This window comes from Pelophylax lessonae (genome assembly GCF_965119305.1).
Source record: "Pelophylax lessonae genome assembly, chromosome: 3".
NCBI classification, from domain to species: Eukaryota; Metazoa; Chordata; class Amphibia; order Anura; family Ranidae; genus Pelophylax; species Pelophylax lessonae.
The window spans coordinates 78,273,165-78,300,202 of NC_138770.1; the positions used below are offsets into that span (position 1 = coordinate 78,273,165).

The 27,038-nt window shown below is 48.1% G+C and overlaps 1 protein-coding gene across 3 annotated transcripts in view; it reads right to left on the reverse strand.

The window, feature by feature from the left end:
• The window catches only part of MAPRE3 (microtubule associated protein RP/EB family member 3), a 226,173-nt gene that overhangs the window by 120,752 nt on the left and 78,383 nt on the right, over positions 1-27,038 (reverse strand). The gene's annotated exons all lie outside the window — the stretch shown is intronic.

Genomic DNA, 27,038 nt, shown 5'->3' on the forward strand with positions numbered 1-27,038 from the left:
GTACACGCTGCAATACTCAGCTTCAATTTAACGCTGTCACCCACAGTACCTCATGTTGGTCACAAGATGTCCTCAGTCTCAAAGGTGGAGTCAAACCCATTCAACCAAGAAGACTGAGGACATCTTGTGGCCAACTAAGGAAAGACATTAAAGGGGTTGTAAAGGCTTAGTTAGAATGCGTTCTCTGTAAAAAAGGTAAAAAACATCCTTCTGTGCCCCCCCTTTTACTTACCTGAAACCGATCTCCATCCAGCACTGTCGATGAGAGCAGAGGCTCTCTCCTTCCTCACTGGGCAGAATAAAAGCTATTGGCTCCCGCTGCTGTCAATCAAACTCTGTGATGAGGGAGTAAGGGGCAGGACCGAGCCGCACTGTTTGTGACTATAGACGCAGACAGCAAAACTTGGGATCAACCCTGCACGAGTGTCCCTATTGAAAGTGGCTTCCTATGGGGGCACTCTCCAAAGAAGTAGAGCCATAAGCGCTGGCGGGGGGCCCTGGTAGAGGAGGCCTGGGGCTTCTTTGTGCAAAACCATTGCACAGAGCAAGTAAATATAACATGTTTATCATTGTAAAGTTGTACTCTTTAATTCAGTGGTCCGTCTGTCTCGTCTATTCGCCACGGTTCTATATACAGTGGGGTCAGTATAAGTCACATGTTTATATATCACATTGTACCCTATTGCTCTTTATTCACATAATTATGTGTCTCTTACATTTGTATGTTTTAGTTACTAATTATGACTGTTGTACATATACTATTGCAGAAATACCGGTCTTTTCTGGTTTCTCTGGCCCTGAGGAAGCCCCAATGCGAAACGCGTCGGCTTGCTGGGACCCCTAGATCGTATTCCACCAGAGACACTTTAACATCTAAATTGGGTTTCGACATCCCTATATGGGAAAGTATTTCTGCACCTGTGTTTTTAAATTTTATTTTTCATGTATATGTGTATGGGATTAATACCCCTGTGTTATACATGTTTTTAATATTTGTTTAATAGACAATATATCTTTTATAATGGTCTGATATTCTTGATCGTCCTCCTCCCAGCTGTCCTAGAAAGCCCCATCTTTTCTGTTTTTGTGCTTCTATGTTTATCATTTAATTATCTATTATTATTATTTAAGAATCTATTATTTTTAAGTGCTGGGTTACCTGATCACAGTGTTCTGCACTCACAGTATATTGATGCAGAGACCACTACTGACGTCATCATGGCAATATTTGGTGCTCTACTGTGTGCAAACTCCTACTATTAGTCTTTGTGCCCTGTTATTAGATAAATGAGCCTCAACCAAAAATATATGATAGCAGGGGAATGCCACAAAGTGTCATTTTAGTGAGACCGTCATATCCAAGATGGCGTTCATCAGCAGCAGTGGCAGGCCTTTCCAATATCATATTATCAATAATAATTGCAGATAAATGAACAAAACAAGGTAAGTTGACATATATTCTTATAGGAAAAGTGTCGCTAATAATAGCATTGGGACAGGGTCCCTCAACCTTGCATCAACATATGTACACAGGTTAGTCATTAATATAAATGATTCTAGTTTACATTTGTGTGATGTTTTAATGTCGTGCACTGACCATTATTTTATGGCTTAAGGTGTTTTATATATATATATATATACACACACTCACTCACTGGCCACTTTATTAGGTAAAATTGCTTGGTAACGCAAATTGCTAAGCAAATCACATGACAGCAAATCATTGCATTTAGGCATCTAGACATGATGAAGACGACTTGCTGAAGTTCAAACCGAGCATCAGAATGGGGTGGAAAGGAGATTTAAACGTGGCATGGTTGTTGGTGCCAGATGGCCTGGTCTGAGTATTTCAAAATCTAATGGGATTCTCACACACAGCCATCTCTCGGGTTTACAGAGAATGATCCGAAAAAGAGAAAATATCCAGTGAGCGGCAGTTGTGTGGAGGAAAATGCCTTGTTGATGTCAGAGGAAAATGGGCAGACTGGTTCGAGACGATAGAAAGACAACAGTAACTCAAATAAACACTCGTTACAACCGAGGTATGCAGAATACCATCTCTGAACGCACAACACATTGAACCTTAAAGCAGAGGGGCTACAGCAGAAGACCACACCGGGTGCCACTCCTGTCAACTGATAACAATATGCGATAAGCAATAGATATAGAAGAAATGGCCGCACTCCAAGATCCATCAAAATTCTCGTTTAATGAACGAACATGCCAAGTGTTACAAACAGTACAAAGGTAGACACGTTTCACACACTAACAGGTGCGCTTATTCATTACCTAGGTCTACCTTTGTACTGTTTGTAACACTTGGCATGTTCGTTCATTAAACGAGAATTGTGATGGATCTGGGAGTGCAGCCATTTCTTCTATATCTATTATATGGGGAGACGAGCCGAGGCGGGCACCCGGAACATCATCAGGCTTCCTGTCTCACCTGGAGCAGTGAGTTCAATACATTCGCCATCCGTCCAGCGGGTCGGATTGGATGGGATCGGATGAAAACGGACAGGTAGTCCATTTTCATCTGATCTCCCCATAGTGAGTGGAGACGGACCTGTCATCTGTCTGCTCAGCGGGGATCAATGGAGCGATCTCCACTAAGCAAGCGGAGTCCATCCAAACGTGTGAAGGGACCTAAGGGAGACCTGACTTTACAACAATCGAGATCACACATGTGTGGAGGCTGAGACGCCAAACCTCAGGCATAGTGGTTGTGAGAGTGAGATCTGGCTGTTCTTAGGATATCCCTTTAGGCCTCATTTACACTTATGCGACCTAAAAGTCATGCGATTTTACCGCGATTGTGCCGCAATTCTGATGAGATTTTGCCACGATTTTCACTGGACTTGAAGCAATGTCTATGTCTTTGGACCTCAAAACGCATTAAAATCGTCCCAAAGTAGTGCAGGGACAACTTTGAAGTCGTTGCGTTGTTCAGATATGAACAGTACTCATTGGAAATCATTAGGTACAACTTGTCATGTGACTTTGCAGTCCTAAATCGCAGGACAAATCGCACAAGTGTGAAAGGGGCCTTATTTTATACTTCTCATGATCTCCTATCATTTAGAGATCATGTCCGTCTGGCTTATACTTCTTTTTTGCGCACTGGTGGAATGCGAATGCCAATGGCAGCCAATGAAATTGTATAATTGTTGAACGCAGGTATAAATGTATAGAAAGTCTTCATGGTTACAGACAAGCGCTGTCACTGGGTAGCCTTATATACGTCCTATTCTGCTTCACAGGCCTGGCAGTGACAAAGCCAGTCCTGATAAAAGAGACATTTGGGCCCAACACTTCACATGCCGCACTTGGCTCAGCGAACGCTTTACAGGCGAAATTTCTGCCCAGGGCACGGAATAACTGTGGAGGGGGGGGGGGGGTTTGATATCCACTAAACTCACAGAGCCTCATAGAACGCTTTCATGTCAGCAGATATTACCATAAAGCATCCCAGGAGGGACAATTACAGCGAACGTTACAAGCCACCAGCTTCCTCCCGTCACAACAAAGAAGCAGCGAAGGGCGAGGACGAGGCTTTGAAGAGGGAGCTTTGTGAGAGTCCAGAGCTGCCTCACCCCCTGATCAGCCTTGAGAGAGGCCCCTCTGTCCTGTGTACCCACAGGGGCCCCTGGGGGGCCACGCTGCTATACAATGCCTTGAAAGGGATTCGACTCTGAGAGTTTATGCCGTTTTCAAGGTTTCTTAACAGTCTATAAAATTATAGCTGAACTTCGGGAAATAAAAAAAAAGACCCTTTGCAGTACACCCCCCCCCCCATTCCCCTGCACTGCAAGAGTTAAAGTGGAACTAAACCTTCCCATCTTTTACAGCCAAGGAAGCGGCCATCTTAGAATCTGCTTGATCTGCAGTTGCCATAGTGCTACACATGTGATCAGTTATACCACCAGCTATTTGATGGCTTGACAATTCAATTGAGTGCACAAGTGACTGTGACAGATTACTGTTATGTAAGGGTCCTTTCACACGAGCAGTGTGCTCGGCGGACTCCGTTTCTTGCCCCTCCAGCAGTGCTGACAGCTTCTTCTTCTTCCCCTCCCGCCGGCTGCTGCAGGGGTACAAGGGATCGCTTCAGGATGGAGAGCAGGTCAGGTAGGCTGCCGCGATTTCCAGAGATGTATAGTAACTAAGTAGAACTACTTCACTACTGTACTTAAGTACTGAAAGGCGGTATCTGTACTTTCCTAGAGTAGAATTTTTTTCTCCTACTTCTACTTTTACTTCACTACTGTATTTTCTGGTGTATAAGACTTGAACCTTCTGGTGTATACTTTTGAACCTCAAAAAAATCCCCCAAAAATGGGGGGTCGTCTTATACGCCGAGTATAATATCTCAAAGGTAACCTAAGTATAAGTATTACCGGTAGATGTAATCTCTCAAGATGCTGGCTGGGAATCCTGTACCGGTATACCGTATGTACCGTAGCTTCGGCTACATACAGTATACCGCGCTGAGCCAATCAGGGAGAGCGATGTATTCTATTATTGAATGCAAAGCCTGCTCGGATTGGCGGAGTAACATCAGCCCGCCTCTCTGACTCTGCCAATCCAAGCAGGCTTTGCATTCAATAATAGAATACATCGCTCACTGTGATTGGCTCAGCGTGGTACACTGTATGAAGCCGAAGGTACGGTACATACGGTATACCGGTACAGGATTCCCACACAGCCAGCGTCTTGAGATTACATCTACTGGTAATACTTATACTTAGGGTACCTTGGAGATATTATGAGAGATTACATGTATTACAGTACTTGGGGTACCTTGGAGATCTATGAGAAATCTGACGTTTTTCAATGGTGTTGCCTTACTTTGGAAGGGGGGTAGTCTTATACGGCGAGTATAGCCCAAAACCTATGTTTTAACTTGAAAATTAGGGGGGTCGTCTTATACGCCGGAAAATACGGTACATTTTTTCGATGATTTCAATACTTCTACTCCGATATTTTTTTTTTTTTTGTGCTGCATAGTTACTCGTTACTATCATAAAAATGACCACTGCCAGAACAGTAGATGGCAGGTTTCATGAAGTTCAAAACATGTGTATTATCAGCGTATACGAAAATAAATGCTACTGTATGTATAAATAAAAGCTGCATTTGAATTACAAAACAATATGATGTTCAAACTTTTGACTTCTTTCTTTAAAAACTACATAACACAGTACTTGTACTTTTACTTTCAGTACTTGAGTAGCAAAATTTTTTAAAAAACTACTTGCAATACTTAAGTACAAAAAATGTTGAATACTTTAGTACTTCTACTCAAGTCACTTTTTGATCGAGCACTTGTACTTTTACTCAAGTATGGGTTTCGAGTACTTTATACAACTTTATACTGGCGATTTCTAATAGCAGCCCTAATGGGCAGGATGTCGCCATTGTCACAACCACCAGCCGGACTGCCGAAGAGAAGAGGCTTTGAGGCAGAGGCGTAACTAGAACCTTCAGGGCCCTGGTGCAAGAAACCATGAAGGCCCCCCCTGGACCCCTTCCCTTCAAGCCTGGGGCTCTTCCCACTGATCCTGGGGCCCTTTACTCTCATTGCGAGGCTCTTTATTACTGTCCTGCAGCGGGATCCTTTCACAAGTTCTGCAGTGGCCCCCCTTCCTGCCATCTTGGGGCCTCCCCACGGTGGCGGAATGCCAGGGCCTGGTTGCAAGTGTGACCTTTGTGATCCTGGAAGTTCACCCACTGGTGTCAGTAGTTTTAATTTTTTGCTATTTTAATTGTATTATTATTATTTATCATTCTATTTTATTTTATAACAGCAAATAGCACCGACTATGACTCTGTCCATTCAGAAAAGGAAGGAGCTGGTAAATTACATATTTACCGACCCCTTCCTAGTTCTCTATTGTGACACATCCCCTGCAGCAGCCAGCAGGAGAGGGAGCACAGTGGGGGGGGGGGTTGGGGCAGCACAGTGGGAGGGGGGGACCACACAGGGGCCCAGAGACAGCAGAACACAAGTGAACTGGATAGGAGGAGTGGCGGGGGCAGCATACAGAGGAACCAATCTCCTCTATTTTCCTCCTGCAGCTACAGGAAGAAAAAAGGAGAACAGTGATTTCTCTACATGCTGCCCCCGCCACTCCTCCTATCCAGGTATACAGGGGAGCCGCACAGGCCCCCTGGAGCATAGGGCCCAGTTGCAATTGCTACCCATGCAACCCCTGAAGCTACGCCCCTGCTTTGAGGGACTGGTCGAACAACGTAGAGGAAGCCTGCTGGGGAAAGAAATAAGGGAAGTATTACAGCCTATTCCTCTACTCCTTAAAGCGGAGTTCCACCCAAAAGTGGAAGCTCTGCTTATCCCCCTCCTTTGACCCCCCCCTGGTGCCACATTTGGCACCTTTCAAGGGGGGGGGGGGGGGGTACCTGTTTTCGACAGGTACTTGTCCCCACTTCCGGAAGACCTTGCCGCAGGAAGTTTGGCTCCCCTCCTTCTCCCCCCGCCGCCGGGCCATTTAGAAAGGGCAGCGTGCTTTGCGCATGTGCAGTGGGGAACCGACTGTGAAGCCGACCGCCCGCTGCATATATACTGCGGCAGGCTGGCTCGACTGTGCAAATCCCTGTACCTGTACGGAAATCCATGGAAGTGCTCCTGGGGGCAAGGGCACGCCACTGTTAGAGAAATTAAGAATGTTTTTATAATCATTTATGTATAAGACTGAAAGGGTCACACCCTGTGACTCCATTTTATTCTGCTTAACCATTTGACTGGTAACCTAACTGGTTTTAACTGCTTCATAACATATATGGTAATAATGTCAAGTCACATTGTTCAGCATAAAGCCTGGAAGACTAAACCCACTTCCCCTTTGAGGAAATAATACAAGAAGTAGCATACCAATCATTGTCCAGGGGAAGGGTTAAGTCAGGATGTTTTAAGTGTATATAATATATAGACAATCTTAACCACTTTAAGACCGGAGGATTTTCCTGCCTAATGACCAGGCCCTATTTTGCGATTCGCCACTGCGTTACTTTAACGGCGGTCATGCGACGCTGTACCCAAACAAAATTGATGTCCTTTTTTCCCCCACAAATACAGCTTCCTTTTGGTGGTATTTGATTACCTGTGCGATTTTTAGTTTTTACGCTATAAACAAAAAAGAAACGACAATTTTGAAAAAAAAAAAAAAACAATATTTTTCACATTCTGCTACATAACATTACCATAATAAAAAATGTAAAAATCAAATTTTCCTGACAGACTCCATGGCAGCATACGTATCGGGTTTGGCCCCGCCTCCAAACCTACCCATAGGACCTCACTCCCATAAATCTTTGCTCCTGTTCAGCACACGTGTTCTTTTTTTGTCCTCCAAAGGATTACCTGATATCCTACCTGAAGATGGATTCCGGGTGATGGATGGCTCTACCAGTCGGGTATGGAGCTCTCCAATAAGCCCCAGCTGCTGCGGGGTATGGAGTAGGGGCGAAGATGTATGCAGCCTTGGCCAAAAAGCCCAGCTGCTGCGGGTGGCCGGTACCCTAAGAATGAGATAAGTCCGGTGTGTGCATCCATCCCTGGTGATCTGCGGTCCGTGAGTACAAAGTCCTCCATGGCAGCTATTTTGTTTATATTATTGCTTGCTCGTGCCTTTATGTCTTACCTGGTTTTTCTCCTGCCTTCCCTGGTGGCTAGTGGTCCGGGGCCGGTCAGCGATTCACTTCCTGACCGGCCTCCGGTGCGCGCTACTGCGCATGTGCGGCGCCTCGGGAACGAGGCTTGGTTCTCGCGCATGCGCAGTGTAAGCACAGCGCATGCGCAGTAAGCTGGCGTCGGTGGCGATCGCTGATGACGTCACCAGGCGCCATATTTAAACCCCAGAGCTGTCAGCAGTGTTGTGTTTGTACACACTGCTTATACTGGGTGTTACACATACGAAAATCGTTCGTTTTTGTGGTCATTTTGCTGTGCGCTGCCGCTCTGCCTGCTAACCTTGGTTCCTGGTGAGTACTGGCCCCAGTTTGGGAGCAACCCCCCCCCCCCCGCTTTGCTGGTTTTTCTGACATGCTGTCCGGCTCATTCTTGTAGGTCAGCATCAGAATGGAAGCTACTTTGCCCTCCGGTGGTCAGCCCGCCCCTAACAGGTATTTGGGGCTTCTTGGTGGGGTTGTGGGTTATAGGGGGTGGGGGTAGGAACTCAAGTGTTCCTAGCTTCCTGTCTGTGTTTTCTGTTTTTTCTCTTGTTCACAGCCCTCCTCGTTCAGAGACTAGGCACTCTTCTCAAAGAAGTGAAAGGCGCTCAAGCTCTCGCCACCGGCACTCTACTGGAAAGTCCCGTTCGGGCTCACATCATCGTAAAGCGTCCACTTCAGCCAGCCACACACAGAGACCTGACAAAGCAGGTTGCAGGGGCCGTGGCGCTAGTGTCCCGGAGAGGAAGCTTTTCTGTGACAGATGTTTCTCCCAGGCTGCGGGAGAAAGGGATACTTCCGATCAACGCATTGAGGCTTTGGTCAAGAGAGTGGTAAAGGACTCTTTGGCAGAGTTGGGTGTCAGTCGTTCTCAAGACACTGCAACGGCTTCCCCAAGCCCTTCCCCTGTAGCACTACAGGTACAGGAAGATTTCGAGTCGGCCCACACAAGCCATCAGTCGATGCTCTTGTCGGGTAGCGACTCTGAAGATGAAGATCCCTGCTTGGGTTTTGAATATACCTTGGTGCCTTCCCTGGTTAAAGCGGTCAGAGAGACCTTAAATTGGGAAGAGTCAGCTGTTCCCCCTCCCAAGCAGAAGAAGTACTTTAAACAGTTCAATAAGGAGCGTGTTAATTTTCCCTTCCTGGGAGAGTTGGGTGAAATCATCTTGGAGGAGTGGAAAAAGGTGGAACGAAAGAATTCCTTAGTATCCAAGATGGCTAAACTTTACCCCTTCAAAGAGGATGATGTGAAACATCTTGAGTCTCCTCCCCTAGTTGACGCAGCAGTCATGAGACTGGTCAAGCACGTGACCCTTCCCTTAGAGGATACGGTCTCATTTAAAGACCCGTTGGACCGAAGGATGGACTCTGATTTGAAGAGAATCTACCTTACAGCAGGTATGGCCTGTAAACCAGTCCTGGCTTTGGCTGCTCTATCCAAAGCCATGGAGTCTTGGGCTGATGTGGTAGACGAATCGGTCAGATCGGTTTCGGAGGAGGTGGCCAGAAGCGCTCCAATCCAGGAGCTTAGGCTGGGCGCGTCGTTCCTCAGGGAGGCTTCCATAGACTTGATCCGTCTATTGGCAAGAGTTATGCTGTCCTCGGTCACAGCTAAGAGAGCTCTTTGGCTCCGCCCTTGGGTTGCGGATCCGGCATCAAAGCAAGTTTGGTGCCGTATTCCCTTTGAGGGGTCCTCCCTTTTCGGGAATAAACTTGACGAGGCCATAACCCGGGCTACAGGCGGTAAGTCTGGGTTTCTTCCCCAGGATCGGCGCCAGTTCAACGTCAAGAAAGGACAGCCTACCAGAAAATTTGTGCCTGACCGGGCCAGGGAAGCTCGTTCTTATAGACCTGGTCGGGAGTTCAACCGGAACTGGAGATCCAGACAGTCTTCCAGGAAGTCGACAAAGAACGTCTCCTCGGGGGACCGTGAGCCCACTAAGTCCTTTTGAAGGTGGGCCCGCTCAGACATGTCGGGTGGGTGCGCGTCTACGCTCCTTCCGACATGTCTGGGCGGCTTCGATTCAGGACCCCTGGGCCGTCAGGACGGTGTCTTCAGGCCACAAGTGGGTCTTCAAGGAGAGGCCAGGCTCAAGGTTCCTGCCTACTGCCATACCATGCCTAGAAGAAAGGCGTCAGATTTTGTTTTCTTACGTCGAAGCTCTCATTGCTCAAGGGGCTGTCATCTCCGTTCCAGAGTCCGAGCGAGGCCAAGGAATATATTCTCCGCTCTTTCTGGTCCAAAAGAAGAACGGATCATGGAGACCAGTAATAGATTTGACCTTCTTGAACAAATTCATAAAAAAAGAAAGGTTCAAAATGGAGACCCTGTTGTCCATACAGCAGTCAGTCCAGCCGGCAGATTGGATGGTGTCCATCGACTTGAAAGACGCCTACTTTCATGTCCCTGTGGACGAAGATTTTCAAAGGTTTCTCCGGTTCGAAGTGGGAGGATTACATCTTCAGTTTATCTGTCTCCCATTCAGGCTCTCAACATCTCCACGGACCTTTTCAAAAATCTTATTGGCCGTGGTAGCCCTACTGAGATTGAAAGGTATCCGTCTTCACCACTATTTGGACGATCTACTCCTGTTGTCCCAAGACAGAGACCAACTATTAGTTCATCTGGAGCAGGTCGTGTCCACTCTCCAGAAGTTTGGTTGGTTACTCAACAAGGAGAAGAGTCACCTGATTCCAACTCAGTCCCTGATCTACTTGGGCGCTCTGTTCGACACAGAGAAGGCGACTATCTCTCTTCCAGAGGAAAAGATAGGGACTCTTCGAGACAGGATTCGCTTTGCCCTCTCATCCTCTCATCTTCAGGCACGTCAATGCCTGAAGGTGATCGGGACTATGGTCGCAGTAGTCCCCATGGTGAAGTGGGCCCTGTGGAGGATGAGACCCTTTCAGAAGGGATTCCTTCAGCAATGGGATACGTGGCATCTGGATCAACGCATCTTCTTAACCCCTTCAATGAGAGCGAGTCTCCCCTGGTGGTTATGCAGAGACCACCTGCTGAACTGCCACTCTCTGAGGCCAGCTCCGTGGGTAGTGGTTACCTCGGACGCCAGCAACATAGGCTGGGGTGCCCACTGTCTGTCGGAGGTGGCACAGGGCAGGTGGGAGTTTTCCACTCGAGGAATAGTATCCAACATACTAGAACTCCGAGCAGCATTCCAAGCTCTTCGAGCATTTGCTCACCTGACAAAAGACCAACCTGTCATGCTGCGCCTGGACAACACCTCAGCAGTGGCATACATCAGGAAACAAGGGGGAACACGCAGCTGGTCCCTATTGAGGGAAGTGGAGCCGATTATGTCCTGGGCACAGAAAAATCTCTCGAATCTTTCAGCGGTTTATGTTCCAGGAGTCCAGAATGTCAAAGCAGACTTCTTGTCCAGAGTGGATCTGGACAACAACGAGTGGTCCCTTCACAAGGAAACGTTCAACTGGATCCTAACATTGGGGCTTTCTCCAGAGGTAGACCTCTTCGCCTCCCCCTGCAATCACAAACTGCCGAAGTACTACTCAAGATTCAGAGATCCACAAGCATCAGGGATAGATGCACTCTCGGATCAGTGGAGATTCCACAGGGCATACGCCTTCCCACCAATTCCGATTGTGTTGCAGTTCCTTCGGAGACTCAGGTCGGAGCCAGTGGAGGTAGTGGCGGTGATTCCCTTCTGGCCGAACAGGCCATGGTTTCCCCTTCTGACGCTACTCAGTGTCCGAGACCCAATCCCGCTACCCTTCAGACCGGATCTGTTGTCCCAGGGGTCTGTACTCCATCCGTGCCCAGACCATTTACATCTCAGGGTCTGGATGTTGAGAGGAGGAGGTTACAGGCTTTAAGCTGTCCAGAAACGGCAATCTCGACATTACTTAGTGCTAGAAGAAGCTCAACGAACAGGGTGTATCAGAGAATCTGGGAAAAATTTTCTGCACAACTGAATACAAGGCCTGATCCTCAATCTTCAATTAAGATCCAGGATGTATTGAGCTTTCTCCAATCAGGACTGGATTTGCCTCTATCAGTGAGTTCGCTCAGAGTCCAGGTCTCGGCTATTTCCGCTTTTACAGGGATCTCCTGGGCCACTCATGCCCTAATTCGTCAGTTCTTCCAAGGGGCAGTGAGAATCAGACCTCAGAGAAAACCCAGGTTTCCCAAGTGGGATCTGCCACTAGTTCTGGATTTCCTGGCGAGTCAGATTCAAGACATGTCTGATTCTTTGACCATAAGAGAGCTTACACTGATAACAGTGTTTCTGGTAGCTATAACCTCAGCAAAAAGAGTGTCGGAAATTGGGTCCTTTGGGACACAAGAGCCTTTCTTAACCTTTTTTCCTGACAGAGTGGTGCTCATCCCCATGCTGGATGCGAGACCAAAAAGGACCTCTGTCTTCCATGAAAACATAGAAACAGTATTACCAACCTTTAGACAGGAAGAGGAAGAATCTTCGGTTCATCCGCTGGATGTTGGAGAGTGTATTAAGAAATATTTAGATGCCACTTCCTCTTTCAGAAAATCAGAACATCTTTTTGTTACCTTCTATGGAAAAAACAAAGGTTCAAGAGCCTCGACGAGATCCATTTCCTCTTGGATCATCCAGACCATCCAGTGGGCTTATAGGGCTAAGGGCTTGACCCCTCCAGCAGTAGTTACAGCTCATTCGACGCGGAGCATCTCTACCTCCTGGGCAGTATCCAGACATGTGGCTCCTGAAGTCATTTGCAGAGCAGCGTCGTGGTCCTCTATTAACACTTTCTTATCCCATTACTGTGTTGAGCCAGCGGCTCTTTCTTCTGTGAATTTCGGTTTGCAAGTCCTGTCTGTTTGACAAAATGCATTAAACTTTTCTGTTCAGCACCTGCCCACCCTGTGTGTACGGCGAGTTATTTCCCGATACGTATGCTGCCATGGAGTCTGTCAGGAAAACGGAAAATTTATATCAAATACTTACCGTAATTTTCCTTTCCTGATGGACTCCATGGCAGCAGGAGTTCCCTCCCGGATTTCTGTGGAGGATAGTTACAGAACACGTGTGCTGAACAGGAGCAAAGATTTATGGGAGTGAGGTCCTATGGGTAGGTTTGGAGGCGGGGCCAAACCCGATACGTATGCTGCCATGGAGTCCATCAGGAAAGGAAAATTACGGTAAGTATTTGATATAAATTTTCCGTTTTTTTAACATTTTAGGCCAATTTGTTTCCTGCTACATATTTTTGGTTAAAAAAAAATCACAATAAGCGTATTTTGATTGGTTTGCACAAAAGTTTACTAACTACGGGAAAGATTTATGTCATTTTTATTTATTTATTTATTTTTTTTACTAGTAATGGCGGGGATCTGCGATTTTTTGCGGGATTGCGACATTGCGGCGTACAGATCAAACCCCTAACTGACATTTTTGACACTTTTGGGGGTACCAGTGACATCACTACAGTAATCAGTGCTAAAAATATGCATTGTTACTGTAATAATGCCATTGGCAGGGAAGGGGTTAATACTATTGGTGATCAAGGGGTTAAATGTAATCCTAGGGGAGTGATTCTAACTGGGGGGGGGGGGGGGGGTTGGCCTTTTGAAATGATCATAGAGACATGCGATCCTATATAGCAGGATCGCATAGTCTCTGTGATCATTGCAGGGAGAAGGATGGACGGCTGTGTTTAAATCAGCTGTCCGTCCTTCTCTGTCAGCAGGGAGAGATCGCCGGTGTCAGGCGGCAATCAAAGCCACCCGACACCCACACTGGCTTCCCCGCTAACCATCAGGGGCGGGAGCGAGGCGGCGGCGGCGGCGCACACTCGCCCCCTAATGGCCTCCCAGGCAGATGACGCCTATTAACATGATTTTACCTGGGAGAGCCACACTGCTTATCTGCCTGCCACAGGCAGTGCAGCGACGGCAAGTGGTTAAGAAGGCAGACAAGTCTCAGATAGGAGCCGACTAGGCTAGCTACTGTGTATGGAGCCCTATTCCACGGGTCACAGAAGGCTAGAACCAGTGGGTGAATATCTGACTATCTCCTGTACTTGTCTCCTCGTACGAGAATAAATCTTTCTCTCATATTGATTGCTGTAGGCCATCCGCGATCATTCCCCGCTGAGAGAACGGTCAGCTGTTGTAAACACAGCTGACTGTTCTTCTCCCTGGAATGACCAGAGAGCGCCTTTGATTCTTCTATATAGGATCACAGGTCTCCATTATCATTTCACAAGTCCCTCCCCATACAGTTAGAAAACACCCCCTAGGCTCACAATTAACCCTTTGATCACCCCTAGGTTAATCCCTTCCCTGCCAGTGTCATTATTACAGTAACAATGCATATTTTTAGCATTTTTAGCATTACTGTAGTAATGTCACTGGTCCCACCAAAAGTGTCAAAAATGTCAGTTAGGGGTCCGATCTGTCCGCCGCAATATCGCAGTGAAAAAAAAAAAAATCGCAGATCAGCGCCATTACTAGTAAGAAAAAAATAAAAATGACATAAATCTGACGTGATAACTTTTACGCAAATATGCCTATTGCATATTTTTAAAGAGGTTTGTCTGAAATCTTTGCAAATTTATTAAAATAAAAAGCAGAAAAATCATATGTACATAAGTTTTCACAGCCTTAGCCAGGACACTCAAAATGGAGCTCAGGTGCATGCCGTTTCCACTGATCATCCTTGAGATGTTTCTGCAATTTGATTGGAGTCCACCTGTGGTAAATTCAGTTGATTGGACATGATTTGGAAAAGCACACATCTGTCTATATAAGGTACCACAGTTAACAGTGCATGTCAGAGCACAAACCAAGCCATGAAGTCCAAGGAATTGTCTGTAGACCTCAGAGACAGGATTGTATCGAGGCACAGATCTGGGGGTACAGGGCGCAGTAAAATGTCTGCAGCATTGAAGGGCCCAATGAGCACAGTGGCCTCCATCACCCGTAAATTGAAGACGTTTGGAACCACCAGGACTCTTCCTAGAGCAGGCTGCCCAGCCAAATTGAGTGATCGGGGGAGAAGGGACTTAGTCAGGGGGTGACCAAGAACCTGATGGTCACTCTGACAGAGCTCCAGCATTTCTCTGTGGGGAGAGGAGAACCTTCCAGAAGAACAATCATCTCTGTAGCATTCCACCAATCTAGCCTGTATGGTAGCGTGGCCAGACGGAAACCACTCCTCAGTAAGAGGCACATGACAGTCCACCTGGAGTTTGCCAAAAGGCACCTGAAGGACTCTCAGACCATAAGAAACAAAATTCTCTGGTCGGATGAAACAAAGGCTGAACCCTTTGGCCTGAATGGCAAGCGTCATGTCTGGAGGAAATCAGGCACCGCTCATTACCTGACCAATACCATCCCTACAGTGAAGCATGGTGGTGGCAGCATTATGTTGTGGGGATGCTTTTCAGCAGCAGGAACTAGGAGACTCGTCAGGATGGAGGGAAAGATGAATGCAGCAATGTACAGAGACATCCTTGATGAAAACCTGCTCCAGAGCTCTCTGGACCTCAGAGTGGGGCGAAAGTTCATCTTCCAACAGGACAACGACCCTAATAACACAGCCAAGATAACAAAGGCCTGGCTACGGGACAACTCTGAAAGTCCTTTAGTGGTCCAGCCAGAGCCCACACTTGAACCCGATTGAAAATCTCTGGAGAGATCTGAAAATGGCTGTGCACCGATGCTCCCCATCCAACCTGATAGAGCTTGAGAGGGTCCTGCAAAGAATAGGAGAAACTGCCCAAAAATAGGTGTGCCAAGCTTGTAGCATCATACTCAAAAAGGCTTGAGGCTGTAATTGGTGCCAAAGGAGCTTCAACAAAGTATTGAGCAAAGGATGTGATACTTATGCATGTGATATTTTTTGTTTTTTATTTTTAATAAGTTTGCAAAGGTTTCAAAACAAACTTCTTTCATGTTGTCATTATGGGGGATTGTTTGTAGAATTTTGATAAAAGTAAAACATTTAGTGCCCGTTCACATACAAGCGACGCTACTTCGCACCGCGACCTCGGAGCGGCCGCCACGGACTTCATAACATTGAAGTCTATGTCGGTCGCCTCCTGGTCGCCCCAAAGAAGCTCCGGACCCTTTTTCTAAGTCGGAGCGACTTGTGTCGCTCCTATTAGAACGGGTCCGCAGCTTCCCTATGGGAGGCGACCTACGGCGACCTGTGAGGCGACTCAGTGTGAACTGGGACTAAGGCTACGTTCACACCGTGTAGCGTTTTCGAGTATTTTTACCGCGATTTACAGGCGTTTTTTGTGCAGGTGTTTTTAGATTGAATAGAGACCAATGGAAAACGCCTGTAATCTGCCCAAAAAGAAGCTCATGTACTTTTTTGAGCGTTGGGCGTTTTGCTCACAGCGTCAAAACGCTCAGATGTGAACAGGGGCCATTGAAATGGCCCCAGATTTGTCTTGTTGGGCGTTTTGAGAGTTGATCCTAGAGCAGAAAAACTCCCCAAATAACGCCCCAAAATGCCTACATGTGAACGGAGCCTTAGGGCTCTTTCACACGGTCCGCCTCCGTAGGCGGATTCATGCTGCTCAGTGGGGATCGATCCGCCGATCCCCGCTGAGCCGGCGGATGACAGCTCCGTCTCCGCTTGCAGTGCGGAGAGGGAGGTGTCACAGCTCCCGCTGCCCTCTATGGGGGATCGGATGAGAGCGGCTCTCTCATTCGATACGATCCCTGGACGGATGGAAAAATAGGGTTTCCATCCGTCCAGATTTCACGGACAGGATCGGATACGGATGGCAGCGGGTGTCAGCGGAGTTGTCTCCGCTGACATCCGCTGCCCCATAGAGCTGCATGGAGGATCCAATCAGATCCGCCTAAAAAACTGACAGGCGGATCTGATCGGATCGCCCGTGTGAAGGAGCCCTTAATCCATTTTAGAATAAGGCTGTAACATAACAAAATGTGGAAAAAGTGAAGCGATGTGAATACTATCCGGATGCGCTGTAAGCTGACACAGGCTGATGGACGGACAATACCTGTAAGGCCACAGGTACACTGGGTGTTTAGCTTCTGTGTGTCCAATCCTGGCATTTTAGCGTGCCCAGGAGGCACAGGTGCCGTGCCCAGACCTGTTGTCTGTCCAAGTCTCTGACAGGCTGATATATTGCTGTCACTGGACACTGTACTAATTGGTAGTCAGGTTTGCCCAGAGCGCAGGTATTTACCATTCCAGACATATGTCCCTTAACGCAGAAGGCCCTAAACGTGAGTACCACTTATTACAGCTTCCAGCTGTGTCCAGGCGCAGAGTATCTCGACCCGTCATAGACTTTCACAGTCTATGGCCATGGGACTGGACGCCGCACATGTGCACGTGAAAACATCAATACTGAATGTATGGTGAGCTAAAAACCAAGTGTCCATGAGGTCTAAGTGTTACTGAATTGCAGCAGAGAAAAATCAGATCCTCTGCCCTGCCAGACAGGGTCTTGCTGTGTGGCAGAGTGCCAGACAGGGCCATTGCTGTGTGGCAGAGTGCCAGACAGGGCTATTGCTGTGTGGCAGAGTGCCAGACAGGGCCATTGCTGTGTGGCAGAGAGCCAGACAGGGCCATTGCTGTGTGGCAGAGTGCCAGATAGGGCCATTGCTGTGTGGCAGAGTGCCAGACAGGGCCATTGTTGTATGGCAGAGTGCCAGACAGAGCCACTGCTGTGTGGCAGAGTGCCAGACAGGGCCATTGCTGTGTGGCAGAGTGCCAGACAGGGCCATTGCTGTGTGGCAGAGTGCCAGACAGGGCCATTGCTGTGTGGCAGAGTGCCAGACAGGGCCATTGCTGTGTGGCAGAGTGCCAGACAGGGCCATTGCTGTGTGGCAGAGTGCCAGACAGGGCCATTGCTGTGTGGCAGAGTGCCAGACAGAGCCACAGCTGTGTGGCAGAGTGCCAGACAGGGCCATTGCTGTGTGGCAGAGTGCCAGACAGGGCCATTGCTGTGTGGCAGAGTGCCAGACAGAGCCATGCTGTGTGGCAGAGTGCCAGATAGGGCCATTGCTGTGTGGCAGAGTGCCAGACAGGGCCATGCTGTGTGGCAGAGTGCCAGACAGGGCCAAGCTGTGTGGCAGAGTGCCAGACAGGGCCATGCTGTGTGGCAGAGTGCCAGATAGAGCCATGCTGTGTGGCAGAGTGCCAGACAGAGCCATGCTGTGTGGCAGAGTGCCAGACAGGGCCATGCTGTGTGGCAGAGTGCCAGACAGGGCCATTGCTGTGTGGCAGAGCAGTGTAAATCTCAGGAATGCATTCCACGCACACCCAAAAAACTTCACCTGGATACTTTGGAAATGTAGACTACACCCAGTCCCTCCTCCACACCCCCACCCCTAGTTCTCCTGCCACTTATACCAGCAATTGTTTTATTTATACAGGAGCAGATCTTTCTGCTCCTGTGTGCCCAGAACACAGTATACGAAGAATTACAATGTAGCAATGGTATTATTGCTTCATTGTAACTTGACTGGTCCATTCATAGAAGTTCAAAGGTGATCCTTGATCTGCGTATGCTGTCAGTTCAAAAGTAACACATAGCCAATCCTTATTGGTCCTAATTAACTCCTTCTTCCCCTTATCTCCTTAGCTATTATTTTGTTACTGATAGTGTGACCTACCAGGCATATGTAAGCGCATATGTAAGCAGCAAAAGCCAAGGGGTATGGAGTGTGAGCTGATGGGGTCAGAAATAAGAAGGCCATGTCCCACTGCAATACAGACCCACCCATTGCAGGGACCACTCTAGATGTGCTTTCTGCTGGGTATGGCTGTTGTGGATGATGCTGGTCCACATTTAGGCCTCATGTACAATGGGCATCAGCAACGCCACTTCCAAGTTAGCCTATGTGTCCATCCACTCATAAGCGTTTACAGGCATTTAGCAGGCAGAAATAAAAAAAAAAAAAAACATCTCTTGCCGTTCAGGAGAGGAGCGTTTTGGCAGACAAAATTCCCAACACACCTAAACGCTAGGCACCTTTAGCGCTTCAGAGTTCATTAATTTCAAAGGCGAGAATATATTAATATTCTGGCCAATTGAATGAATGCCCAAACACTATACACGTCTAAACACATTTGAAAACGCATGTTTTTTTACACTGCTTTTCTCCTGCCAGGAAAAAAGGCATTCAGAAGAAATGGGCAGTGTTCATGAGGCTACTGCGCATGCATAGTACTGACACAATACAACTACCCCAATTGTGCATTCACCGGGTATTGACGCCATTTTGGGTTATCCCGAAGACTTTACAGAACCACCATTTAGTAACAGTGCTGCTGATTTAATCTAACATGCAGCTATCTTTGCAGGGGTTGGCAACCAAAAGGTTTTCTACCGCAGACATCCCAACCTGCAAAAATGCATTTCAGGGAGGTGGAACTCTGCGCCCGCCCACCAATTTAACACAACTAGAGGATGATCAAATGAAATGGAATCAGTATACAGAGGTTTACTTCTTCTGAGAGATATTAAAGGAACGCTCTAACCACCATGACCACTTCAGTGATTTGAAATGGTCATGGTGGTAGGAGTAAAAAACACTGCACTTTCTGGGATACTTACAGTTATGCTTTACTGCAGGCTAATACTGCTGGTGGGTACTGTTGGCGGGTACTAATGGCGGGTACTGCAGGCAGGTACTAATGGTGGGTACTGCTGGTGGGTACTGATGGCTGGTACTGCTAGTGGGTACTGCTGGTGGTTACTGCTGGTGGGTACTGCTGGAAGGTACTGATGGTGGGTACTGATGGCTGGTACTGCTAGTGGGTACTGCTGGCGTGTACTGCTGGCGGGTACTGCTGGTGGGTACTGCTGGCTGGTACTAATAGTGGGGACTGCTGGTGGTTACTGCTGGTGGGTACTGCTGGCGGGTACTGCTGGCAGGTACTGATGGTGGGTACTGCTAGTGGTTACTGCTGGTGGGTACTGTTGGTGGTTACTGCTGGCTGGTACTGCTGGTGGGAACTGCTGGCCGGTACTGCTGGCTGGTACAGGCGGTCCATTTTCATTTGATCTCCCATAGAGGATAGCAGGGATCTGACAGCTCAGTCTCTGCAGCGAATCGATTCTCCGCTGAGCAAAACAGAGTCCGCCGGACGGAAAGCCCGTGTGAAAGGACCCTTAGGTGTGAACCCAGCCTCATTCTTGTGATTAGGTGCGTAAATTGGAGCAGGCTGGTAGGGGCCCTAATTCTATTACTTTGCCCAAGAGCCCATAATGCTATTAAGATTGCTCTGGTTGCAGGAGGTTACAGGAAATAAACAGCCTTGTCACTAAACACCAGGTCCAGGTCCCACCTACTACGCATGCGCAGTAGAACCCCAAAGACTATGGGTGTGGAGACAGAGCAGCCTATTTGGATTTACTTTCCCATAGGTGTCTCCATAGACTGAGCTAATGCCAATTTTTGATGCAGTAATCGTTTCTACACAAAGCAGCAATGTGCACTGAATGGGGTGCCTGTCCCTTATCCAATGAAATCCCAGAAAAGGAGAAATACAGGGAACTACAGACCTGTCCACATCTCGTGCCACAGGCATTCCTCTGTGTAATGAGTAACACAAAGTCAATCTGTAACTGGCCTATCAGTCATGTGATGTGTTTGTTTGTCCCTATACACTGTCACATAGGGCCCGATAACTGCACAACCTATAGCAGCACCATCCAATCAAAGCTTAGCCCTTAGCAGATAAGAGGACGCATCGGCTTTGTGGGTGGATAAAACGATTCCAAGTCATTAAAGTGTATTTCAAAGGCAAAAGGTTCTGGCGTGTGCCGTGTAGTAACCTATGGCAGACAGATTCAAAGATCAAGTTCCCCACACCACAACCACTGCCTCTTCTAACAAGTCTGGGGAACAATTTTCAACTTTTTTTTAATCGTGGCAATCTACAACTTTTATCAAACAAATTATAAAACTTTATAAAAAGTTAAAGTATTAACCCCTCACGCTTCAAGAGTAACTCCAATTTTGTTGAGAAAAAAAAACATTCCCCTCTGGTTGATCTCTGTACATTGCAGAGATTATAACAACCTTTGTTGCAGATTCCTACCTTTTGTTATTCTGAAGAAATCCCTGTTTGTTCCTCTGTGCTGAGTGGGTCTAATGGGAGTGGTTTAATAATTATCTATCAGCTGTGACAGCTGCAGGGCACTAATGAGTAAATCTGCAGGGCCTGCATCCCTTTAGACGTGTTCCTATTTGGAGTGTCTCACCAAAAATGACATTTTTGTTGCAGGGGATGCCAGAAATCTGACTTGTATCTTAGTGCAGACTTCTGGGAAAATCTGTGAGCCAATCACACAAGCAGGAAATGATGTTTCTGGGGGTGTGGTCAGTATACATTCTGTGTACAGAACACCTCCAGGTAGCCATATTGCATTGCATTTTCAGAAAATACAACAGCTGCAGATTGAAAAGGAAAGGTCATTTTTAATAACATTCAATCACAATATGATTTGTGTCGCAATTGTATACGCCAGGGATTCCCAAACGATGGTCCTCCAGTTGTCCAGGAACTACAATTCCCATCATGCCTAGTCATGTATGTGAATGTCAGAGTTTTACAATGCCTCATGGGATGTGTAGTTCTGCAACAGCTGCAGGGCCGTAGTTTGGGAATCCCTGGTACGCTATATTGTTTTTTCTTTATTTGCTAATTTTTTCCCCCCACGAAAGTGAGTTCCCCTTTAAAGCTTTATTTACATGCATGTAAACTATAACTAAGGGCAAATAATTTTTTTTTTAGGGTGGAGTGGAGAGGGATTAGAACAGGGTTCGAAAAACCCCAGGTCGCCATTGTGACCAGAAGTTTCGACCTGGCGTACCGTTCCGCTATGTATCCTGGGTTCTGCTTGGCCATCTGCGGGCTCGGGACTGGCATAGCGGATGCTGCTGGGTAGAGGGGGAGGGAGGAGAGCGCACACAGGTCGGCCCTCTTCCCCTTCTAGTTGTTGTTGATGTCACAAGTTACTTCCAGGTCCCCGTTGACAGTTTCCCCGGAAGGAATGTAATGCAGTGCATTCCTTTCAGTGAAGCAAACTGGAGACATGCAGGGTCCTTTTTGTCACCCATGTGATGGAAAAAAAAAGTTAAAGCATGACTCCACCCAAAAGGTGGTTTGCTTCCTCCCCCCATATTTGGCACCTTTCGGGGAGGGGGGGGGTGGCTATCTGTTTTTGACAGGTACCCATCCCCACTTCCGGGAGACCTCGTCACAGGAGTTCGGCCCCCTCCTCCTTCCCCCACCGCCGGACCATTCAGGAAACATAGTGCGCTTGGCGCATGCGCAGTAGGGAACCGGGTGTGAAGCTGCAAGGCTTCACTGACGGTTTCCCTTACAAGGAATAGCAGCTGCAAAACCCGAGGACAGATTGAAAAATCTGCTGGGGTGCCGACATTGCAGGAGCCCTGGACAGGTAAGTGTCCTAATATTAAAAGTCAGCAGCTAAGGTATTTTGTGGGGGGTTGGACTGACTTGGAATTTTTGGAGGGGAGGGGAGGGGGGGGGCTGGAGCTCGACTTTAATTAAAAAAAAATATTTAATTGTAGAAAAATTAAAGTTACACCCAAGCACATGAATTCCTCCCCCCCCCCCAAAAAAAAATTTAGACACCCACATATACGCATGTATAAACGTAAATGAATGCGGCGGGGCGCCTACGCCTTAAAACGTCAGTTGCAATACATGTTACATATCACCACGCACACCGGAATAAGAGCAATAATTCTACCACCAGACCTCCTTCGTAACGCTAAATTGATGACTTATAGGGTTTTCCTGGCAGTCTCCATGGCAGCCTACGTGTGGGTTAACCCCGCCTCCTCTCCAATGGTATAGGACCCCCCTCTATAAATTTCAGCTTGCAGGCACAGCCAGTGTTCCTTTTTTGTCCTCCTCCAAGGATCAACTATTTGGATTATTTCCTGTTGGAATTTGGTCGGCTTACCTCAGAATGAAAAGTCGGTGTCTATGTCCAGGGCCCAGCCACGGGCGGGTGAGTGACATTTCAAAATCCCCTTTGGCTGATAACTGTGCGGTGCTTCGGATGGCCGACGGATATCCTGACAGGGTCTGAAGATTTGTCTCCTCCATGGCAGTGTTTTTGTTATGTTTGTTTGTCTCCAAACTATCTTTCTTTGCTATCCCTGGTGGCCCAATGGCGGCTGGAACGCTCCGTGCGTTCCAGCCATCTCCTTCCTGCTTCCCCTCCGCTCAGTCCGGCGGACGCATGCGCTGTATGGTAATGGAGCTCCGCTCGCTGCCTGCGCATGCGCACTTCGCCGCGTTCGGAAGCGAGGCCTGGTCCGCGCATGCGCACTTGCGATCACGGCCGGCCATCGCTGACTTCATCCTGGCGCGAAAATTTAAACGCCTGTCAGCTCCAGAGCATTTGGGAATGCACTGTGGGCATAGCGACGTCTTCCCGGTACCTTGTCCGTTTGTTTACCAGGTATGTGGGGACCGGATGCTGCATACCTTTTTGTGGTATGCAGGGGGGGGGAGAGCGGTTGGATGCATATTAGGACAACACCTGAATGTTCCTTATTGCTTTGTAGTGATCCCTGTATGCTCTACTTCCTAGTGAGTTTGTGGTTTTGCCTGAAACATGGATCCTGCTTCACCGCCCTCTTGTGGCCAGCCCTCTCACAACAGGTGAGTGCTGGTACATTTAGAGGGATATGAAGGGAGGGATGCTGGCTCATGATTCATGGCTAAATCCTGTGTCTCCCTGGATTTCTCTTTCTCCCAGCTCCTCCAGGTCTGGTCAAGAAAGAGACCCTGTCAGGCCACGAAGAGAATCATCTTCAAGGTCAAGACGCCGTGAGTCTCCATCAGGGAGCAGACATGAGAGGAGACGCTCACATTCCTCCTCCAGATACCGCACACACCGCCACAGTAGCCATACGGCCCAGAGAGCCTGTTGGGGTTGTGGGGCGCATGTCCCGGAGGACAAGTCCCTTTGCGAGCCCTGTTTCGCTCGTGCAGCTGGTGAAAGAGAGTCTGAAGATCAGAGATTGGAATCCCTGGTGAAACGGATTGTCCAACAATCCATGAAAGAGTGGAATGCTAGTCCCACACCTGGATCTGCTACTCCCAGCTCTCCTGCTGATGCTCCTGAAGAGCAAGGTCCCTCTCAGCCAAGCTTCACTTCCGGGAAATCCTCAGAGAGCGATTCGGAAGAAGAGGAAGGTGCAGTTGGGGGTTTTGATTTTGCCCTTGTTGCACCTCTCATAAGAGCAGTCAAAGAGGCTCTGAAATGGGAAGATCCCAGTACCCCACAAGTAAAACAGAGAAGGTTTTTCAAACATTTGGGGAAAGAGCGGCTAAACTTTCCGCTCCTGTCAGAATTGAAGGATGTCATCCTAGAAGAGTGGAGTAAAGGGGACAGCAAGACCTCCTTATCCTCCAAACTGTCCAAGTTGTATCCTTTTAAATCGGAAGAAGTCAGTCACCTGGAATCAGCTCCTCTGGTTGATGCTGCAGTTTCCAGACTGGCTAAACACGTTACACTCCCGCTGGATAATGCGGTGTCCTTTAAAGACCCTCTGGATAGGAAGATGGACTTGGATTTAAAAAGAATTTATGTCACAGCCGGTGCGGCTTGTAAACCTGTGCTAGCACTAGCAGCCATGTCTAAGGCCATGGAAACCTGGGTTTCTGATGTTGAACTAAAATTAAGAAGTGTGTCTGAAGATGCAGTAGAGAACTCTCCTGTTCAGGAACTGAAGTTAGCTTCTGTGTTTCTTGGAGAAGCATCCGTTGATGTGTTACGTCTCTTATCCAGATCCATGTTGGCTTCTGTCACAGCCAAACGGGCCCTGTGGTTGCGTCCCTGGCTGGCAGACCCAGCCTCTAAACAGGCTTGGTGCAAAATCCCTTTTGAAGGTTCCTCTTTATTTGGAAACAAATTGGATAATGCAATTACTAAAGTGACGGGTGGAAAGTCAGGTCTCCTTCCCCAAGATAGGCGCCTCTTTGGCCCTAAGAAGCAGCAACCAAGAAAGCAGTTTGCAGAGCGATCAAAGGATGCCCGCTCATATAGGCCTGGGCGAGATTACAGGAGAAATTGGAAGAGCAGCCAAGCATCCTCTCGTAAGCCGGTCAGAGGCTCAGCACCTTCCGGTCAAGAAACCTCGAAGTCCTTTTGAGATTGGGCCCGTTCAGACATGCCAGGTGGGGGCACGCCTGCTCCACTTTCAGCGTGTCTGGGCGGCCTCAATCTCAGACTTCTGGACCATCAGGACAGTGTCCACAGGACACACATGGACTTTCTCAACAGATCCCGTGTCCAGATTTATTCCCACTCGCTTGCCTTCTCAGGACGAGAAAAGAAACGTTTTGCTCGACTATGTAAGCACTTTGGTAGCTCAGGGCGCAATAATTCCGGTGCCCGTGCAGGAAAGATTCCAAGGCGTGTACTCGCCCCTCTTTCTAGTACAGAAGAAGAATGGATCCTGGCGCCCTGTGATAGATCTCACCTATCTCAACAGGTTCATCAAGAACGAAAAGTTCAAAATGGAAACCTTATCTACTATCCAGAAAGCAGTACTTCCAGGAGACTGGCTAGTGTCAATAGATCTCAAAGACGCGTATTTCCATGTGCCTATAGCAGTAAACTTCCACAAGTACCTTCGTTTCGCGGTAGAACATCAACACTTCCAGTTCATCTGCCTTCCTTTTGGCCTGTCCACATCCCCAAGGGTGTTTTCCAAGGTCCTTCTAGCTGTGGTGGCTCTAATCAGAACAAAGGGTGTACGTCTACATCACTACTTGGACGATCTTCTACTGTTGTCACAAGACCGGGATCAACTTTTGTTCCACAGGGACCTGGTCACTACAACTCTCATGGAGTTCGGGTGGTTGTTGAATCTTCAAAAAAGTCATCTGGAGCCCTCTCAACATCTGGTCTATCTAGGGGCTCAATTCAACACCGTTCAGAATACACTTTCTCTGCCTCTAGAGAAAATCCCGGTGGTTCGGGAGAGGATCCTTCCAGCCCTCTCATCCTCTTTTCTGACGGCATCCCAGTGTCTCAAGATCATCGGCACAATGGTCTCGACGGCCCCTATGGTCAAGTGGGCACTGTGGCGAATGCGGCCCTTTCAGAGGGGCTTCCTTCGGCAGTGGAATCCAGAAGATCACGATCAGCATATCTTTATTTCCCACAGCATGAGGAGCAGCTTATTTTGGTGGCTCCAACGCAAGAACCTGCTCAATTGCCATTCTCTAGTCCCCATCACATGGGTCATCATTACAACCGACGCCAGCAACTCTGGCTGGGGAGCCCATTGCATGACAGAGGTGGCTCAAGGGAAATGGCCCCCGCAAGCCCACTCCCCGGTTTCCAACGTCCTGGAGCTTCGTGCGGCTTTTCTAGCTCTTCAAGCTTTCCATCATCTAATAGAAGGCAAATCCGTACTTCTTCGAATGGACAACACCACGGCAGTGGCTTATGTGAAAAGACAAGGCGGTACCAGGAGTCTCTCCCTTCTTCAAGAAGTAGACCCAATCATGACATGGGCCCAAGCCCATCTGTCCAACATCTCGGCGGCCTACATTCCGGGGCCACAGAATGTTCAGGCAGATTTCCTTTCCAGAGTTCAGTTGAATCACAACGAGTGGTCTCTCCACATAGACTCATTCAAGTGGATTCTGTCCCTAGGGGTCTCACCAGAAGTAGACCTGTTTGCATCTCCATGCAACCACAAGCTAGTCCGGTACTTCACACGCAGCAAGTGTCACCAAGCATGCGGAACGGATGCTCTGACCGACAGATGGGAATTCAGCAGGGCATATGCTTTTCCCCCATTTCCCATCATCCTCAGATTTCTTCAGAGACTCCAAGCGGAAGATGTGGAGATCGTCATGGTAGCCCCTCACTGGCCGAACAGGCCCTGGTTCCCACTTCTCCTGCAACTCAGCTATCGGAGCCCGATTCCCCTGCCCATCAAACCAGACCTTCTCTCGCAGGGAACAACATTACACCCCTGCCCCGCCTTGCTCAGGTTAACGGTCTGGTTCTTGAGAGGGAGAGGTTGGAGTCACTCGGATGCCCTCCTGGGGCAATCCCTACTTTAATGAACTCTAGGAGACCTAGCTCGAACAGAGTTTACTGTAGAGTCTGGTCTAGATTCTTGGAATTCACGTACCCGGAGGGAAATCATTCCCTGAATTTCGGAGTTCAAGAAGTCCTGAAGTTCCTTCAAGCAGGTCTGGATAAGTCCCTATCAGTTGGGACTCTCAGGGTGCAAATATCAGCCTTATCGGTGTTCTCAGGGTTCTCCTGGGCCAAGCATATACTCATACAACAATTCTTCAAAGGTGCGGTCAGACTCAGACCTCAGA